Genomic DNA, 21,637 nt, shown 5'->3' on the forward strand with positions numbered 1-21,637 from the left:
GAAGTTGAGTATCGAATAGAAGGGTGCAATACATTTTTCTCGGTGGCCCCTTTTGACAATTTGCCCTGGACGCTAAGATCCCTCAAGATCCAGAGTTTGGAGTGAGCTGCTCATGTCATCTCACTCTCACTGAGGGGACACAGCATCATTAACTGCTACGTACCCAACAAGTTTACTATGAGTGGAAGCTGGAGCAGTCACATCCAAGGACATGTAGTTTCAGGCTATGCTACATCGTCAATGAGGGGATCTGGTCTCTCTTTAAACTGGGAAGTATGGGGTCCACAAGATAAACTGGATTCTTGTCTCACTTGATAATGGGCTCTGTGGTCACACACTATTATCAAAGTAAGTTCATGTCAAATGGTGAACAGTCAAAATATCGACTACAAAATATCTACTGGACACAATATCTAGTTTTAAATATCGAATGGACAAAATATCGAATGGACAGAATATAGACATCAAAAATATTGTTTTTAAGGTAAGTAATGTAATATCGAATGTTAAAAATATAGACAGTTAAAAATATCGAAGTATATAATATATGCTAATAAAATTGTCGAATTTTTGATATTATTTAATTTTGTTATAGTGTTTTTTATGTTATTATATGTGTTAAAATTGTGTATTCATGTTATAAATAATTTTAATTAATGAATTTTTTTTATTTTTATTTTTGGGTAATTTAATTCTGTAGCGGGTTGTGGGTTTATAGGGGAATAGGGTGGGAAGTAATTTAATTATAATTAATTAAATATGTAAATGTATTTATTGTTATTAATTTTTAAATATTTGTTAATTTATTTATATTTAGTAATTAATTAACTTTTAATTGGCACTTAATTTAAATTAATTGATTAATTGCTAATCATGTTAATTTTAATAATTTATTTTCTGTAGCGGGTTGTGGGTTTATAGGGGAATTGGGTGGCAAGTAATTTATTTATAATTAATTAAATATGCTAACATATTTATTGGTATTGTTTTAGAATTAATTGTTAATTAATTTTTTATGGGTAATTAATTAAATTAGAATTGCTAATTCATTTTATTTAATTGATTAATTGCTAATTATGCTAATTATGTTAATTTAATAATTTATTTTCTGTAATGGGTTGTGGGTTTATAGGGGAATAGGATGGGAAGTAATTTATTTATAATTAATTAAATAAAACAATTTATTTAATTGTATTTAATTTGAATTTATTGTAAATTAATTTTTAAATGTTAAATTATTAATTCTTAATTTGTAATTAATTTGTATTAATAGTTAAATAATTGTAATAATTAAATTTAATTTGTAATTTTAATTGATTAATTATTATATTATATTAAATTCGTAATTACTTTTAATTAATTTTTGATAGATATTAATTTATATTTATTGAAATAATATATGAAGTATTTAATTTCCCTACTGTTGCACTCTCTGGAGTGGGAATAGTAATTTTTACCTCTACGCTATCCAACGCTTTCCCTACTGTTGCACTCACTGGAGTGGGAATAGTAATTTTTACCCCTACGCTATCCAACGCTTTCCTCACTGTTGCACTCACTGGAGTGGGAATAGTAATTTTAACCCCTACGCTATCCAACGCTTTCCCTACTGTTGCACCCACTGGAGTGGGAATAGTAATTTTTACCCCTACGCTATCCAATGCTTTCCTCACTGTTGCACCCACTGGAGTGGGAATAGTAATGTTTACCCTACGCTATCCAACGCTTTCCTCACTGTTGCACCCACTGGAGTGGGAATAGTAATTTTTACCTCTACGCTATCCAACGCTTTCCCTACAGTTGCACTCTGTGGAGTGGGAATAGTATTTTTTACACTTCTGTTATCGTACGGTAATAATATTGGATATTATTTAATTATATTATGTTAATATAAATATATGTTTTAACAAGTATGATTGTAATTTTTTTTGTATAACTTTCATTAATTATTTAATTATTATAAGTTATTTTAAGTATTTTTAAGTATATTTTAGTAATTCATTTTTAATTGTAATTTAATTTAACACTGTTTTTAATAAAGTCGATATTTTTTAAAACTATATTTTTGTAAACGATATTTTGTACTCGATATTTTTGTACTTACCTGTTTGTAGATACAAACTCGATATTTTGTCTGTAGATTTTTTTCCTCGATATTTTTGCTAGTCGATATTCTGTCAGTCGATATTATGTCAGTGATCCATGTCAAATAGATCACTACACCTGGCATCACATATCTCCATTTAGTGTGCAACTAATTCTCTATCTGTGTAATCATAAGATAGTGGCTTCCTCCACCTTCCTAAGGCTTAGCTTAGCTGTGTGTGTCTGGCTGCAGGATTCTGTACAGAGGTGATTTCAGTTTTTCAGAGCATCCAACAGGGCACTACTAATATTATGAATGATATTATTCACAATTTTGGTTTGTTTGAATGTATACGCACTGGCTTTTATCCTGAGTGTAAGGAATACGTTTTATATACTATGAATAGTAAATCTGCAAATATCATAAACATTATATCAAATCCTTTTTGGAAATATGAGTCATCCTATCCCCAATGCATTAGGATAAGATTAATCCCGTTTGAAAAAGAAATTTTCATTGCATTTCATGTGCGAGTTATGGTTTGTGGCTCTAACCATAACTTGTGGCCTTCAGTGCTTTTCGGTTTTAATTAATAACCATAATTGCACCATAACTGTGTTTTTTAAGTGAACTTCCAAGGTTTTTAAAAACATATGTCAATGTGTTATAACAAGGCTAAGGCTAACCATAACTTTGGGTGTTTTTATTGCCCAAATTGCAATGTGGTAAATAGACACATATTTTAAAGGCAACTAAAATAGCCAAATATTAATACATTTACACTGCCTCGCATGTCTTCTGGCTTGATTCCTTGTGCTTTTTAGTTGTCCTATCCTGAAAGTGTTTCAGTAGGATTTTCCAAGCCAATAAGGTGAACACTTATGGACTTCTTGAATGCTTGCAGGGAGCTGCGAATACTTAGGTTTAGGTAGTTCATAGGGTCGGGCATGAGATTTCTCTAAAAAAAATGTTTAATTTTCCCTCATCGTCATCTGTTGACTCCCTCCCAACCCCGCCTCACCGCTCTTACCTGCACCAGCCGCAACTGCCCGATACCTAGATCCTGGCAGATCACTGAGATTGTGCTGATATTTAAAAAAGGCAGTAAAGACGACCACGGGAACTATAGAGCAATCAGTCTTATCGATGCTTCAAAGAAATTATCTTGGCGTCTTATCCTAGGGAAACTCATGTAGAGGGCAGCTGTCCATCATTCACAGGCATAGATCCCCCCTTTCCTTTCCTCACAAGCAGGAGTGGATGCAAGCATGTGTGACTTGGTGCCTTGTCCTCAGTAATGGTAAGTGTTATAATGGTAATCTTGTGTTATGTATATAGTGCTGAAACCCCTGGTCATGCGAACCTCCCCTACTGTGGCACCACAGGCCCTTTCTGCACGTTGCTGGCCCCTTTAAAAGTAGAACCGCTGTATTTGTTCCCCTGTGAGAGATTCCGCTGAAACTAGTTCTTCTTTTCCTGCGGGCTCCTATTTATAAACATGCCCAGCACAATTGATTAAAGGTCATGTTCCCTCTTTATCAATTGCTTTCCAGAGGAAAACCCATCACAGTCTTGCTTTTCTTTTTTTTCTTTGATCCACTTTTTCATATCATCTCCCTCTACATGGTTTGTTATTCAGTGCACAATTAAGCAGTTGTGATTTGAGGTATTAATTGAAAAATTCTATACAAAAGGACAAAATTAATGCTCGCTCTTAACTGGCACGTGTCTTTGCGGTGGATCGCAGTTGTAATTTTTCCACTACCGTGCCCAGCTTAAATGCACAGTGTCACCAATCTCAGACGAGGAGCATGCACGTGTGGGACATACGTTTAACAACTGCTAGACTGCACTGTCAATAACAAGTTCTTCAGAGTGGAGAGAACACGGGATAAAACTACAGATTGTATACATTTTAGAGTAGAGAATGAGCATGGGTGGGCCTTGTGACCTCTAGTTGCTCTTTTCTCATTATTAAAACATTCTGCTCAAGAGCCCCAACAAAGACAATGTAACTAACATTTTCTAAAGATTAGTATAGTAAATGTTACATTTTGTGGAGCAACAGTCCACTGTGGAAGATGGATGGGCCCACTGACATGCACAGCGGAGACTCACTGTAACAAGCACATGGCAGCAGCAGGTGCTAAACCCTCTGCGCTATCTTATGTATCTGTTGAATGATCTTTCTGAATGTAAGCCGATCATTCCTAAATGCATACAATCATCTACTAAAGGGGACTAAATTTAGAGCCTTATACATTATTTTTTACCAAAGACACTTGTCCAAACCCTTGAGCACACCTGACATACAGCGTACCAAGGTTAATGATCTTCATCATTTCAATTATCAATATAGTCACTTTCTACAGTTTCTAGCTAAAGCTTGTCCCATGAGTGCTGAATAGTAATCCTTTAATCAACCTCGAAGGATGCTTAGCACCTTGCCTTCCTGGTTCACAGCAGACACAGTGAAGGCATGTATTTATAGTGCGAATTAGCCACCATAGTTATTTGTAATTTAAAGAAGGAACATGTGTTTTCATAGATTCCTACTGGTTTTCTAGGTATTTGGTGAAGACTGCATAAGAATTAACATGCAGCAAGCAATGGTTTTATTTTGTGCGTTAATCAAAATTAGCCTTGGTTCTATTACTTGCTCCTCTTTTGTTATCCAATGTTTTTTTCGAGGGGAGGATCACATTAAACCCTCCTTATATCATTGTGTCACTTGGGTAAACGAAACTAGCCCCCAATATTTATACTTCACCATTTTAAAAAGGCACCAGCCGCCACTGAAGCCATATTCCATTTACCCATAGGTCTAATTTATTATATAGCAGTCGTTTAGGCGTGCCACCTCTGGACCAAACATTTTTAAAGGCGTTTCAATGTTATCTTTTTGTTATTTTCATATGTATATTATTGCAATCTCCTGCATGGGTTTGTCTCCTGGTGGCAGCCCTGCAGGTAAGATTAAGACTAATGTTTGTTTGGAGCGTTGCTACATGTAACTGACTCATTGGTCTGGGCACTAGCTCGGCTTATTCAGCAGTATTATGAATTGTATACAAATATAGAGTGCATAACAAAAATACACGATCTTGAAAGAATATTATTCTTGAGCATGGGCGTGCAAAGCTTCAAAATTTCACCACTAGTTCCTCAAATATTTCACATGTTTATCTGGTTCTCTGACTGGCAGTTCTGAACAACACACTTTACACTTTCCTCACAATGATTCATTTAACTAATGGAGCAGAAAAGAAAGCTGCAAGATCTGAGCTTTATTTAGAACTTAAGAAGCAAAAAGAATTTTCAGGTCCAATTCAAATTAGAGTCAATAATCATGACCATATGGTAAGACCACAAACACTCTTTTTAACCTGTGGCATGCCGGCGGATGCAAACTCTTGCGGGTCCCAAATGACAGATTCATCACTTTGGCTGATGCTATAGAAAAGCTCCAGTTGAGACCGGGATAGTTCCTGCAGTTTGTGAAAATTGCAGGCAGCGGCTTATGGGATATGGCTGACTTTTCCTCAGGGCCCCAGGCGTCTCAGGCCTTGGACACCATACTGAGTATGCTTGGGGGCCGGCGGCTGGTCTCACATATCTATAGGGCCCTGATGGAGGATAGGCCTCTGAGCGAGCCACCAATACATGCCAAGTGGCTGGATGTGCTGGAGGCGTCACTCTCGGCTGGGGACTGGGAGAGAATCCGTGAGGGGGTGAATACCACAACCATTAATGCAAGGTTTAAATTACTACAGTACAATGTGGTGCACCAGGTTTATCTTCCTCCAAGTACACTACATGCTATATATTCAGAACGGCCCTCCACATGTCCCCGCTATTCTGGACGGGAAGCAGACTTCCTACACATGTTCCTACATGTTCTGGTGGTGTTCAAAGTTGGCTGGCTATTGAGAGGCAGTCCTTAACTCACTGAATGAGGCAACTGGGTGGTCTGTCCCAAGAGACATAGAACAATGTTTACTGGGAAGACTCCTGATTAGGAAAAAGAGAAAGCTTAGTAGGAGATTTCTTCTTTTGGGCCTTGTCCTGGCCAAACGTAGAATTGCCATTCGCTGGATGTCCCCAATTGCACCCAGGGTCTCTGAATGGAGGAGAGATATGATTGAGTGGGCAAATGCTGAAGAGAGTCAAATGCAGAGATAATAAACTAGCAGATGACCTATAGGCCAGGGCAGCAATGGTTACAGACCTGCTGGATCCCCAGATGCAATGCCTCCTTAGATGTGTGCGCATGTACAGGCGGCTGGGACAGCGAGGTCGATCTGAGGAGGGCCAGCTGGTATATGCGAAGCACAACTAGTAGATGTGTTTCACTGGTATGTGTCTGATCCCTCACAATGCAAGCGGCACAGTATACAGTCAGACTCATTACCCTGCGGCATGTTAGAGCCTGAAGGTCAGGTGGGAGGGGTAACAGTTGATGAGTATTTATTGTCACATACAGTTATAGTTAAATATGTAAGAATTGTACTGTTCCTTATGATGAAAACTTACAATAAAAACTATTCATTAAAGAACCCACTCTTTTTATCCTGCACTCTAACGATTAAAAAAGGATCAGACAGAAGGGTGTGATTTTATTCCACGTGTTATGGCCAACTAAACTTTGTTTTAGGTCTTTGATATGAGTAGAATTATTTATTTTATTTGAAAAAGTAGATAATGGAATTTATGAAAATAGACGATACAGCGCCATACACCAACATATTTGCAGAGATGTACAACTGTGCATACTGATCGCCGGCTGTGGACAGAAAGGAGCAGAGAAGAGAGCCATGGAGTCCAGTTTAACGTTGGAAAAGACTGCTTTATTTGCCAAAAACTTAAAATCAGAACCTCGGTACGTGCTTGCCCAGAATGTTGCCTCCAGCAATGATCCCCTCGAGATGTGTGTCCACAGGCAAATATTCCAGGATACAGTGCATGTGTTCCAGCACGCCATACCCGCGGAAGGCAAGCCCATCACCAATCAGAAAAACTCTGGTTATAATCAGGAGCGGCTCACATCATGCAGCTGTAGCCACACCAAGGGTATACAGGTTACTGCCCGCCCTAATAGATATAGAGGGTATTTTAGTCCAGTTTACTGTGTATTCACTTGCACTTTATTTTTAATTCTCTTTACCTAAAGAAGCACCAACGACCCTTATGGCGACGCAGGCGCGAAACATGTTGACCCATGACCTTTTGACACCTAGGCACAATGTGCCTATGGTGCATTCTTAATTTTTTCAGTTTATTGGGAGTAGACATTTTATTTCTCACTTTTTATTTCTCGCTGCATGTTCACCCCCAATTAACGTTTTCACTTTACCGCACGCACTGTTTAATCCCTCTTTTGACCCATACCCCACACACCCGCATGCACCATCCGGCAGTCCATAAAAAGATCTCTGCCAAAGTGACCTTTCGGCCCTTTTGGCCCTACGAGGAGCAACAGCCCGATGATGAAGCATGACACCCTTCTGGATGTGTGAGGGCATCAGAGGACAAAAGGTGATCTTCCATCTTTCCAGTGGGTCACCTTTAACCTAGGATTTCCTTTTTCTGACCTCTCCACCTTTTTCTTCCTTTTTATTATATCACGGGTGACTGTTTGCACCCTTACACTTGGGTGAATGTCTGCACCCTGCGATAGGAACAGTGTCCTCTTTTTGGTTTAAACATGTACAACTGTGTGCCAGATGCACAAACCTATTAGGGTCCTACCAGAGAAATGAACAATTTCCATAATATTTCCACTTTCTAACCATGGGTCGAGTTTCCCCACTGCTGAGAATCTTTAAGCGTGGGGTTAGGGAAACTGCCCTGGATGCATAAAAATATTTATCGACACACAAACAAATGACAACTCTCTGGCTGTCTCCAGGCAACGCTTCATCTTGTTAACATGAAAGGAGAGGAATTGGCAGTTTGTGGAATTTCTACATTTGTAAGTGGCACCACTGCCTGCAAAACCAGATTTATGAATCAACTGCCTGTTTTGCCCACACTGCTTGGCATTTTTTCCATACGTTAGTCCAGTGCTTAATTTGTGCCGGTGGTTTCCGGTGATTAGCACCCGCACTTATTTCTCAGGGTTGAGTCTACAATCTACACGCAATATTTGTAATTGGCTGCACTGCGCACTGCGTCCAGAAATGGGTCCCAGTCCCCCCACTGAGGAGCTGATATCGCACATGACTGCATGTGCATACAATATTTCAAATTGGATGCCGCGGCCTGGCCGCCTGCCTTATTATGAGCCACACATTACCACCAGAAATTGCCTGGGTCCCTGCCTCAGCCTAAGTTAGGTCACACCCAAATTATTATTAGCCTGACCCCCTCCCTTATTGACGAATCGTCAAGTGTGTGCCCCGAAAAGGACCAATGAGCAGTGTTTTTGCCTACGGCCCACCCAGCATACTGCGCAGCCGCAGCACTAATCATCCGACAACATTAAGCAATCATCTTATCGCGCAGCAGGCCAACCTCGCAGATTCATTAGAACTAACAAGCATTTACAATGCAACGGTTTCGCCTTTGGAAAAGTTAGAGCGATTGGCAATGTAAAGGACAATGCCATTTATTTATCTGTTTTCAAAACCAACACAAATACAAATGTTGTCATTTACAATGCCAATAGCTCAAACTTTTCCAAAGGCGAAACCGTTGCATTGTAAATGCTTGTTAAGGTTATGGCGCTATTGTAAAGCACTCGGACACCTTTGGTCAATGTCCGCGCTATATAAAACTGCAATGAATGAGAGTGACCAGATGTCCCATATTTCACGAGGCCGTATTGGTTTTCAGAAGCTTGCTACGGTGATTTTAGCAACTTCAAATACAGATCTTATTATTTTAAAAGAGGGAGGGAGCATTTGACTTCCACGGGTGTGGCTCTAGTATGGAACGTAGGTCATCTCTTAAAACAGACTGCATCAGCCCATTTAAAGCAGTACAGGAACGGCTCTGGTGGATCCTCGGTTAATGATCCCACCAAAGGAATAAGGTCCTGTCATAGGTAAACTTGTTTGAAAATTAGTAGTGCGCGTGCACACACCGATTGTACGGGAGGAGTAGAAGTAAAAGTAGGCGATTATTTTAGAGTGACGTTTGAGCATACAAGACTAATAAAGAGATACCTACGCACGGTTAAATTCCTATTTTTTTAAAAAAAAAAATAGGAGTCTACTTTCGGGTGGATCCTGAGTTTCAAGATCTAGTCATCCTCTTTCCAACTCCACATTACCAGGATACCCCAACGCCCCGTAAACAAATTGATTCTCCCTTTCTATAGCCAGGATGAGAGGTCAATGCTATCTATCTCTCATACAGTAAAGATTCCTCCCTCTCAACATCCCCAAACACCACCACCGAGCCTCCTAATACGGGAGGGATTGTGCAATGCGTTAAGAGTTAGGGGCATTTGTATTTTTCGGGTGTATCCGAAAAACTAGGGCCCTTACCTGCTGCTAACACCAACGGGAATACGACCAGCAACTTCATAGCTGCCTGCGAAATGGATTGCTCGGCTCTTCAAGACAGACTCAAACTATACGCAAAGCCCTCTGTTCCCTTCGTTACCGGAGCTCTGGGCTGCAGTGCAGGAAGTCAGCTGACCAGCTTCCACACTGTGCAATTTATCAACAAGCACCTACGAGGACACAGGGGGCGGGAGAGGACACGGACGGCGGGAGGGGGCGGGAGAGGACACGGACGGCGGGAGGGGGCGGGAGTGGACACGGACGGCGGGAGGGGGCGGGAGAGGACACGGACGGCGGGAGGGGGCGGGAGTGGACACGGACGGCGGGAGTGGACACGGACGGCGGGAGGGGGCGGGAGAGGACACGGACGGCGGGAGGGGGCGGGAGAGGACACGGACGGCGGGAAACGTGCACAGGACAGCGAGGGGGGGCGGAAAGGCACACGGAGGGGGCGGGAATGGACAGACTTTCAGTGAAAGGGGAGGGAACGGGAAAAAACGTAACTCCGCCCTGGGAAAAAATCTCGGGAACGCCCCCGAATCTGGTCCGGCCTTGACGGACAGATCTCTGTTCCAATGGCTAGCCTCCATTTATGGAGCTAGCCAATGGGACAGGGGGGCGTATTCCATTTTCCTTACTGGAATCAAGAGATTTCTCTGGAGGCGGAGCTAAGAGCTCCGCCCTCCAGCGAAACCTAAAAAGAAGTCTGGCACTCACCAAACGTTGTAAAAACCAGGTAGGCTTAAGGGGCGGGGTTAAGGGCTGCTAAAGGACGATACCAAGATGAGGGACATTTAATGGGATTGCCAGGTTCTCTCGGTGTGCAGGCTCATTTCTGATGTAGCTGAACTTCAAACTCATTTTACTCGTGTATAAGCATAAGGGCCGGTTTACAATCATCTTGTGCCCAATAATCCTCATCAAAGACGCACCCATGCCCAGAATCCCTCAAGTCTTACTCTGCCGTGCAACCTCTCCCCCCAGCACAGAACCTTACCTACACCTGCCACCCACACCAGTAGAAAATGCCACCCAAACGGATTATACTGCCCCAAGCCAGGCACAGTAACACCTAAACTTTCATTGCATTCTGGTACTTGTATCATGCAAACAAATAAAACTACCACTACCAGAATGCCAAGTGGAATCCACGGGTGGAGGGGGGCCGTTGTAGAAAGGGGTATGTGCTTGCTGCTCACAAGTTCCAATGCCATTTATATTGCTTATTTAATTTACCAGCAACAGAGAGGGGCAACCTAAGTGGATGGATTGCAGCAGCATTAAGAGAGTAGTGGTGGGCTGCATGATGACTCGTCACTTGATTTATTTATTTATGCGTTTTTGAGCGCGGACTTTACCGTAAAGTCCGCGCTCAAAAACGCATAAATAAAGTGACGAGACATCATGCCGTGTAAGGCGAGCGCTTCACAATAGGAACAAAACTGATACATGATGAGCGTGCGTTACACAGTACGTTTGAAGTGCCTTAACACGCAGAGCTGGAGAATGCACTCACCTGATCTTAGAGGACTGGGGACCTGCTGGGCCTGGCGTTGCAAGGCGAGCTGGAGGCGCGGATGGGCAGAAGGCAGGCAGGGCAGCTGAGAGGGGAGGCGGGGGGCAGCGCAAGCCTCAAGGCTAGCCAGGTGGAAGGGACCGGGGCCGGGCAATTTAAATGAATGCAATTTGCAAATAAAGGCCCCGATGGTGATAAGTCCTGACCTGAGCGTCAACGGTCAGCGTGGCTTCCTTTGTCTTCTGCTGCGCGCACCTGATGGCACACCTTACACTCAGTAACGGGCGTATTGCGTGTGTCTTGATTAGCTCATTGCGCAATGCGCATGTGTTGTCCCTGCCCCCTAACAAACGTAATTAGGCCATTGGTCACCAGCCAGCCCCCCCCTGCCCAGTGTCCCTGCGGTGCGCATACGCGTCCCGGGAGGCCGGGCGGAAAGGAAAGTGAAAGTCAGCAGGACTTGGAGAGTGAGGAGTAAACAACCCTGTCCCGCCGCCATTGATCCACCCACCACCATTAAGACTACTACTACTAGTAGTCACACACCGTGTCACCCGGCCGGGCCCGCCTACCCATTTGTATCAATTTCAGGGGTCCCGGCAGGGACCCCGCACGCACCATTCATTTAATCCTCAGGCTGCAGTGGCTCTCAACAACACTTCAAGAGGCAGCAGGGAGCCGAGCCTCACGGGCGGCGGGCACCATTCCTGCTGCAAATAATCTATCCGGATTGTCTCACACACACTCCGGCCCGGCCGGGGCCCCGCCCGCACCATTCATTTCCTGCAGCCAGCCAGTCCAGTTCTGCAGCCTGCTGCCAGCCTCGGCCCACCATTCCTGCAGTGCTGCCAGTCAGTGGCAGTGCCAGCCGCAGCCACTCACGGACGGGCGTCGGCCGGGACCCGCACATTCTTGCAGTGCGGTGCTGCTGCAGCTCAGCTGCTGCCAGCCAACCTCACTCTCGGGCCCCAGACGGGGCCCCGCACCATTAGTGCACAGCGCACTAGCTAGACACTAGCTCAAGTCAGTAGCAGTAGAACACCGGCGCTCAGCCTCAGCTGCTCACACGCCACGGGGGCCCTGCTGCCCGCACCGCACCGCACCATTCTGCCTGGAGTGCCTGCTGCATTGCCAGCCCGCCAGCACCCAGGACTAAGTCCGCTGCCCCCCCCTCCCCACCATTGATTCCAGTCAGGCAGGGCAGGCTCAAATCAAGAGGCAGAGAGCAGCAGTCAGCAGAGCCGCTCAGCCGCTGCCAGCCACACGGGCCCCGGCTGGGGCCCCGACCACCATTCCTGCTGCCAGCCTCGCTCGCTCACGGGCCCCGCACCATTCTGCTGCCAGCCTCATGGGCCCCGGGTCCGGCCGTGGCCCCGCACCACCATTCCTGCTGCTAGCCTCGCTCACGGGCCCGCACCATTCTACTGCCAGCCTCATGGGCCCCGGCCGGGGCCCGCACCATTCCGTCATCAATGTATTAGGAGCGCGAGGCCCCCCCGCAACGCAGGGGTTGCGGGGGCTTGTGTTACGCCCCTGGGGGCGGGAGAGGACACGGACGGCGGGAGGGGGCGGGAGTGGACACGGACGGCGGGAGGGGGCGGGAGAGGACACGGACGGCGGGAGGGGGCGGAGTGGACACGGACGGCGGGAGGGGGCGGGAGAGGACACGGACGGCGGGAAACGTGCACAGGACAGCGAGGGGGGGCGGAAAGGCACACGGAGGGGGCGGGAATGGACAGACTTTCAGTGAAAGGGGAGGGAACGGGAAAAAACGTAACTCCGCCCTGGGAAAAAATCTCGGGAACGCCCCCGAATCTGGTCCGGCCTTGACGGACAGATCTCTGTTCCAATGGCTAGCCTCCATTTATGGAGCTAGCCAATGGGACATGGGGGCGTATTCCATTTTCCTTACTGGAATCAAGAGATTTCTCTGGAGGCGGAGCTAAGAGCTCCGCCCTCCAGCGAAACCTAAAAAGGGGGTCCCAGTAAGGAACTAATTTGATTTTGTAACATGATGCTAGTATTGTGTGTACGCTACATTGCATGTTGCATTATTGTGCAGTAGTGAGTGCACCAAAACAGAACAGTCAGAGCATCTGTTTTTAGACAAACTGTGCCATTTACAGTATCATTCTCATAGTCATTCGTTGAAGCTAGGTTCTCCAGTATTTGGGGTGTCTTTCATAGATTCACATGCCTGAATCATTCCCCGTCGTCGGAGTAGGAGTCCCACGGTATATAAAAAAGCAGTAATAAGCCATTTGTACATAGCAAATAACAGTTACAATAAACCAGGAAGTGAAGTAGCCTCAGCTACCAATGAAAAAACTTCCACATTAGTGACCATCCAAGTCATTATGTTAGACCAAACTGCAGCCAATCAGGCCACAGCTCCCACCTAGGTATTCTCCCCAGAGACCCAGGCTGTCAGATTTTTTACCGCACGTCGTGTGATAGGGAGTCTCTCTGAGCTCTGCTCAGTTTATTCTTCTACTATGAAAGTTTGAAAGTTTCTTCTTTCCAACATGTCCACATCTAAGTCCCTTTTCAGGGCTTGTGACTCTTGTGGCAAGGCAAGGCTCTTCAAGGAAGACCCTCATTCTCTCTGCATATACTGCTTGTATCCAGACCATCAGGCTAAGGAAGGCAAGATTTGTCGCACTTTTCCAACAAAAACCCTCAGGGACAGAGAGGGTCGCCTCCTACTATGGATACAACGGAATAAGGACAAGGACTTGCCACTCTCTGAGGTAGGAAGTTTGGCCTCTATGTCTTCTATGGGATCTAGGAAGAGAATAGCTGAGGGTACAGTAACTACCCCTAAGGCTAAGGTGGCAAAACAGGCCCAGCACACGCTCGCTGCTGAGGAACCTTCGACTTCTAAAGTGAAGAAAGCCTGTCAAAAATCTGTCAAACAGCCTGTCATTAAAAAGACTGTCCCTTTATTGTCACCTCAGAGGCCTACAACCAAGGCAGCAGCTTCTCTGCCGGTTTCCTGTCAGACTGCCACTACAGTGACTTCTACTGTGACCTATTCCTCACCAAAACCCTCTTTGGTGGTGTCCTCGGTGTCCTCACCTACTTATGTGCATGTTCAAATTCGTCCCATCTCGTCGACGAAGAAAGTTTCACCTACCGTCGACGAGCCTCCGTCGACGAAGCCCTCCTCAGCGTCGAAAAATCCCTTCCCGTCGACGACGACACTACCGTCGACGAAGAAAGCCTTGCCGTCGACGGCTTCACCGTCGCCGAAGCACCCGTCGACGGACTCATCGTCGACGAGGAAGACTCCGTCGACGATCCAACCGTCGACGAAGAAGACACCGTCGACGGCCCCGTCGACGAAGTCGTCGACGACGGCCTCGTCGACGAAGAAGATAACGCCGTCGACGGCCCCGTCGACGACCCCGTCGACGGCCCCGTCGACGAAGAAAAATGTTCCGTCGACGACGAAAGGTGTTCCGTCGACGACGACGACGACGTCGTCGACATCGAAAAATGGATCGTCGACGAGACCTCTCCAGCCACAGTCGTCGACGACGGCGAGTTCGTCCCTCACAACAAAGTCAATGCCACAGGACTTCTCGGTGGCCCAAGGGAATCCAATGACGCCAAAACTGTCAACTTGCACAGATCTTCAAGTATGGTCTGCAAAGAGCAACCCCATATCGTTGCCTTCTCCAGCCACCACTGCGGCGATTCTACAACGCCCATCACAGTCTGCATGTATGTCACCACTCACGATGCCAGACAGGCTTTTGGATTCCGACGAGGACTCTGGTGGAGACTTATTTCCGGCAGCTACGAGTCCATCTGACTTGCTCATACACGTTAAGGAACAGGAGGAAGAGGAGCAGGTGACGCAACACACAGGGTTGGATCCTGCACCCCCATCAGGGACACAAATGCCCATGGAATTATTTAGAAATGTAATGTCCATGTTGGATGATTACTATCAACGTTTTCCGCCCTCGGAATCGGGCGAATCGCACATCACTTCCCCCCCGCCTAGAGGAACTCCGCATTCAGTCCCTCCTAACATGGAAGAATCGGTACATGCCCCATCCATGCCGGTACCATCTACTCAACCGGTGGATGACAATTCTGAAGAGGAGGCTCAGGAAGAAGGAGAATTAAATGACTCGGATTCGTCGGAGTATGAGGATTATCAGGCTGACTCCCCTGCTCCAGATGAACAGCCGAAGGCTGAATCACCACCGGTGGATATTGCAAATTTCCATAGGATTATGGATAACGCTACCAAACGATTTCTCATTACCATGGAGACAAAACAGGATGATTGTTTCCTGTATGATTTCAAAAATCTGTCCCAAAGACAGAGCTGGTCGATACCGATCATAGAGTTTATTTGGAAAGAAGGTCTAAAGATCATGGCCACTCCAAACTCTTTACCTCCAGTTTTGCCACGAGTGGATAAAAAATACAGAGCGCCTGCTTCTTCACCGGCTTGCCTGATTGGACAGGCCAAGACAGACTCAGTCATTGCACAAGCAGCTCAAAAAAGGGCGAAAAACCCATCATCTCAAATCTCCACGCCTACAGACAGAGACGGAAGACGACTCGATACCATTGGCAAAAAAGTTTCCACGATTGCAGCAACCACAGTAAGGGTTGCTAATTCTATGGCGATTCTTGGCCGATACGATAGGCAAATGTGGTCTGACATTTCGCCTTATATTAAGAAACTGCCTGAACCGGACCGGTCTGAGGCTATCAAAATTTTACAAGAAGGGGAGTGTGCGTCGTCAGAGATCATTGACGCTGCAGTGGATGTAGCAGCTACAGGCTTCAGACAATTGGCAGGAGCCGCAGTCCTTCGGAGAGAGGGATGGTTGAAATCTACATCCTTTAGACATGAAGTACAGTCCAAGGTCTTAAATATGCCTTATGATGGCGAGTTCCTATTCGGCTCGCACGTGGATGAGGCTTTGCAGGCCATCAAAAAGGATACTGAAACTGCACGATCTTTGGGCACTCTGCAGTTTCGTAAATCTTCCTTTCGTGGCGCAAGAGGAAGGGGAAATTTCTCCAATAGGGGAGGATATTACCAACAGCGCAACTACACCACTTCTCAAAACACACAGAGGTACCAGCCATATAAGCAACAGCCTTATGGCCAAAGACGTAACTCTTACACACAGCCCCGAGGAAAACCAACATATCGCGGAAGAGATAACACCAACAAGAAGTGAGGTTCACTTCCTGCTGCCAAAGTGTCCCCGCCAAAAACGAATTGGAGGAAGAATATCCCAACATTACTCAAAATGGTCCAAGATTACTACAGACAAATGGGTGCTGGATGTGGTATCCAAGGGACACATTTTAGAATTTGGAAAAACCCCTCCAAATTCTCCTCCAAAAGGGCCGCCCCCAGCACATCTCAAGGAGCTCTTCATCCAAATCAATTCCATGATTCGAAAAGGGGCAATCGAGAGAGTACCTCGACACCAGAGAGGGACAGGTTTTTACTCTCGTTTTTTCTTGATACGCAAAAAATCAGGGGAATGGCGCCCAATCCTCGATTTGCGTGCCCTGAACAAATTCATCAAAAAATTGACGTTCAGAATGTTAACACTCCAGGAGATCCTACAGTTTTTGGCAGAAGGGGACCACTTGGCAACACTCGACCTTCAGGATGCCTACTTCCACGTCCCTATCTTCCCCAGACACAGGAAGTTCCTAAGGTTCAGAGTGGCTGGCAGGGATTTCCAATTCAAGGTGCTTCCCTTTGGACTACGTTCAGCCCCGAGGGTATTCACGAAAATGCTAGCACCCGTAGCGGCGCACCTACGATTGCAGGGAATTCAAATATACCCTTATCTGGACGATTGCCTTATCAAGGCCAATTCCTACGCCACAGCAAACGACCATGTCCAAAAATGCCTTTGCCTGTTTCAAAGCCTGGGGTTTTCAGTGAACTTCGAGAAATCAGATCTAATTCCATCTCAAAGAAAGTCCTTCTTAGGAGCAACGCTGGATTCCAAGCTCGCCCAGGTCTTCATTTCAAACGAAAGGCAGAAAAAGATCAGAACGATGGCAACCACACTCCTCAGAAGAGAGTACGTTTCTGTTCGGAGATTCAAATCTTTCCTAGGGATGATCTCTTCGTGCATCCCTCTCACTCCAAACTGTCGTCTGAGGATGAGACCATTACAAGAGGAACTCAGTCACCAATGGATGCAGATATCGGGGTCCTTCGAGGATCTCATTACACTGACGCCTCGAATGAAGGACACAATCCTGTGGTGGAGTCAGGCACGCAACCTACAAATCGGCTGTGCCTTCCTCGCAGAAGTCCCAAGGTTCATATTGACCACGGATGCCTCCCTAGAAGGTTGGGGCGCTCACCTTCAAGGGATGACGATCAGCGGCAAATGGGACGCTCAACAGAAGAAATGGCACATCAATCTGCTGGAGTTACGAGCCATTTTCCTCGCCCTAAAATCCTTTCTGGCAATCCTACAAGGCTCCACAGTGTTGATTCGAACAGACAACACAACGAGCATGCATTACCTGAACAAGCAGGGGGGCACAAGATCAGCCCGGTTGTCTCAACAGGCTCAAGAGATCTGGACTTGGGCTCTGGATCACGACATCAACTTGTCAGCGGTGCATGTTCCGGGAGTAGCCAATGTACTGGCAGATTCGCTGAGCAGATCCAAGAACAGCACTCACGAATGGGAACTGCATCAGCCAGCGCTGGATCGGATCTTCCAGAGGTGGGGTCTCCCCGATCTGGACCTGTTTGCAACTTATCAGAACAAGAAATGTACTCACTTTGCGAGCTGGATTCCCCACAGGGACTCTTGCGGGGACGCTCTATCACTCAATTGGGAACGGATCTTTGCCTACGCCTTCCCGCCAATTCCGCTAATACCCAAAGTCATCAACAAAATGAGAAAGCAACCGTGTCGAATTATCCTGATTGCTCCACGGTGGCCACAACAATATTGGTTCACGCAGCTTCTCCTTCTATCAGAATGCGAGCCAATTCAACTGCCCCGAATTCCACACCTTCTAACAATCCAAGAAGGCAAGGTGTTTCATCCAGACCCTCAATCTCTGAAATTATCGGCTTGGCTCCTCAACACCACGAGTTTGCGCACTTGAACATTCCACAAGACTGTCAGGAAGTCCTGGCCAATGCTAGGGCGCCTTCCACAAACAAAACTTACAAACTAAAGTGGAAACGTTTCTGTGTTTGGTGCCAAACTATGAATTTGCATCCAATGACTGCGGAGCCAGAAGCGATATTGCCCTTCTTTTTGCAGCTCGCTAAATCAGGTTTGGCGCACTCAACACTTAAAGTGTTCTTAGCCGCCATATCACGATACCGTCAGGACGGTAAGACTTCTCTATACTCCTCAAGGATAATACAACAATTCTTTAAAGGCTTATTTCGTATGTTTCCACCTGTACGCCGGCCACCTCCATCTTGGCATTTAAATATAGTCCTAGCACAGCTTCTTCGCCATCCCTTTGAGCCTATTCATAAGGTCGATCTCAAGTTCATCACTTGGAAGGTTGCATTACTGCTGGCACTAACATCAGCCAGACGAGTGAGTGACATGCAAGCATTCACCATTAAGCCACCATTCTTGCAATTCACACCTGACTCTGTGATACTACGCACCAACCCGAAGTACATGCCCAAAGTACCATCGGATTTTCATCTCAATGGGCCTGTGATACTTAAGACATTTTTTCCCAATCCGCAGTCACCAGCTGAGCGGACTTTACACACATTAGACATTAAGAGATGCCTTAAATTTTATCTTTCAAGAACAGCTGCCATCAGGAAGACGGATCAGCTATTTGTGGCATATGGCAGACCAAGACAAGGCTGTGCTGTTACAAAACAGACTATCGCCAGGTGGGTCTCATCCACGATAGGGCTCTGCCATCAACAAGCAGGTAAACCCTTACAGACCTTACCTAGAGCCCATTCTACAAGAGCAGTCTCCTCTTCAACTGCGTTGTTTGCTGGTGTGCCTCTCCCGCATATTTGCAGAGCAGCAACATGGTCCAGCAGGCACACATTCACGAGGCATTACTGTCTGGATTCTTCAAGCGACACCGATGCCTCGGTGGGGAGAGCAGTCCTGCGAAATCTGTTTCAGTAAGGTGAGCCTCTGGTGTTCTCTCCCACCTCCTTTACACTCTTTACGCTTTCTTATGATGTTGCATTGCTTTCTTTTTATGCATGATAACTATGTTTTGGCGTATAAGAGCGAGATATTGTATTACTGCTAACTACTCGGATTCAGGCATGTGAATCTATGAAAGACACCCCAAATACTGGAGAAGAACAATAGTTACTTACCTGTAATCTGTGGTTCTCCAGTATTGGTGTCTTTCATAGATTCATATGCACCCACCCACCTCCCCTCAGAGTCTCACCCAGACTGTTATGATATAGCTGTATATACTCTGGTACACTCCAGTGCTACAAAAATCTGACAGCCTGGGTCTCTGGGGAGAATACCTAGGTGGGAGCTGTGGCCTGATTGGCTGCAGTTTGGTCTAACATAATGACTTGGATGGTCACTAATGTGGAAGTTTTTTCATTGGTAGCTGAGGCTACTTCACTTCCTGGTTTATTGTAACTGTTATTTGCTATGTACAAATGGCTTATTACTGCTTTTTTATATACCGTGGGACTCCTACTCCGACGACGGGGAATGATTCAGGCATGTGAATCTATGAAAGACACCAATACTGGAGAACCACAGATTACAGGTAAGTAACTATTGTTCTTTCATCTTGTTAATTTGCTTGTACTGGATAAATGAAAATAAATATGACACTTCTGAGCTGCACTGTTTGTTATCGAGCTAGCATGTGTGCTACAGTCAGTATGATTTAATGCAGAAAAAGGCGCATTTGTGCATCTGTGAAAACATGCTAAAAGCAATTAATTTGAGTCGTGGTTGATGGTGGGGACCGGCCATCGGCACTCATTTTTCTGTATCAGACGTTTACCGAGACAAGAGAGGAAAAAACAAACAGAGCAGAAAGACGGAGAAGGGGCAAAGAGTGTCTGTTCGTGAATTAAAAGGCATAAAGCGGAATTAAGACTGTGCAACCTTGATATTCGCTAAGCCACCATTTAATAGTACATAGCAAGCTTCAGAGCAGAGTTTTGGGCACCAGCACTCATTCTTTTACAGATTAAGCACTGAGTGTGTGTGTGATGATTCCATACTGTGTCTCCTTGTTCCGCCCTTTACTTGCAGGATACTGCAGAAGGTTCATAGTTTGCAGCAGCTGAAACCATGTGAATGTTGTTGCTCGTTTTTACATCTCACACAATGAATATTGTATGCAATCTCGCAAACCCTCCCACGTTATTGCTAAAATCCGAAATGAAAAAATGACCTTTATTTATTACATTTTGCATGTTTCCGTCTCCTCTTCTGCTGTTGAATGGCATCCTTAACTATGTTCTTTTGCATGACCTACTCTCCTCAATCATAAGCTTCTTTAAGTCGCATAATTGTTTGCCTTATTTTCTATTATAATTTACTACCAATTGTCTACCATTGTCATTCTGCCTCTCACAGTGTGTCAGCCTGACCATAATGTGCATCAGGTCAGGCTCGTTATATGTATGCAAAGGCCTTTGATGTCGTGCCCCTGCGGTGGAGGCTGAGACTGAGACTGTGACGGTCACTGAGAATCCGACCCACCAACCTGCCTCAACCACAGACCCCTCGGCCGGTGGCCGATTGCCAATCCGAGGCTGCTGGTTGACAGCCAGCACTGCTATATCATGCTTTACTTTAATAGAGGCCGAACTCATGAATCCAATATATTGTGAGCATGTATTCAGCTTTCCCCATGAAGGATGGCTAGCGCTGATAAAAACCAAATGGCAAACAAATGAATACAGAGATATGCATTGTAAAATGTTTCCAACATAAGCACATCTTTACTAGTAGTCGGATATTTTATATTCTGATTATTTAAACTCAGTTTTACGTGTAAAGCCTGTCATTTTAGCAGCACCGAGGTATGTAAGGATAACACAATTAAATACTTTGTACACAAATCTAAAAGCGCAGAAATAAAATAGTGTGGTAGAAGAACACAAAACTTTATTCAAAATTCAGAAAAAATATAAAGAAAATCGCTAGAACGTGAACAAGATACTGACCTTTTAACTGTGCCCAAGCCTGGACTAGAAGAAGGCCCAAGGGAGAGTGTAATCGTAAAGTATCAGAGCGAACAATGCAAAGACTTGACCCGAAGTCATCATTTTATAATGTAAAACAGAAAATGCAAATATCGGTCCAAAAACAAATGTGGGGCAACAGAGCAAACTGCAAGAGGGCCAATTCTGTGTAAACTACCTAAAAAACTGCCCAAAATCCCAATCCCAAATCCACTACAAGTTCCCATCAAATTTGAGATCAATAGTATACCTGTAAACACATACCTTATGCTACATTACTGAATAGTAAGCTCATCCACACAGCATCATACATGAATAATAGTGTAAAAATA

This window comes from Lissotriton helveticus, chromosome 10, assembly GCF_964261635.1.
Source record: "Lissotriton helveticus chromosome 10, aLisHel1.1, whole genome shotgun sequence".
Taxonomy (NCBI): domain Eukaryota; kingdom Metazoa; phylum Chordata; class Amphibia; order Caudata; family Salamandridae; genus Lissotriton; species Lissotriton helveticus.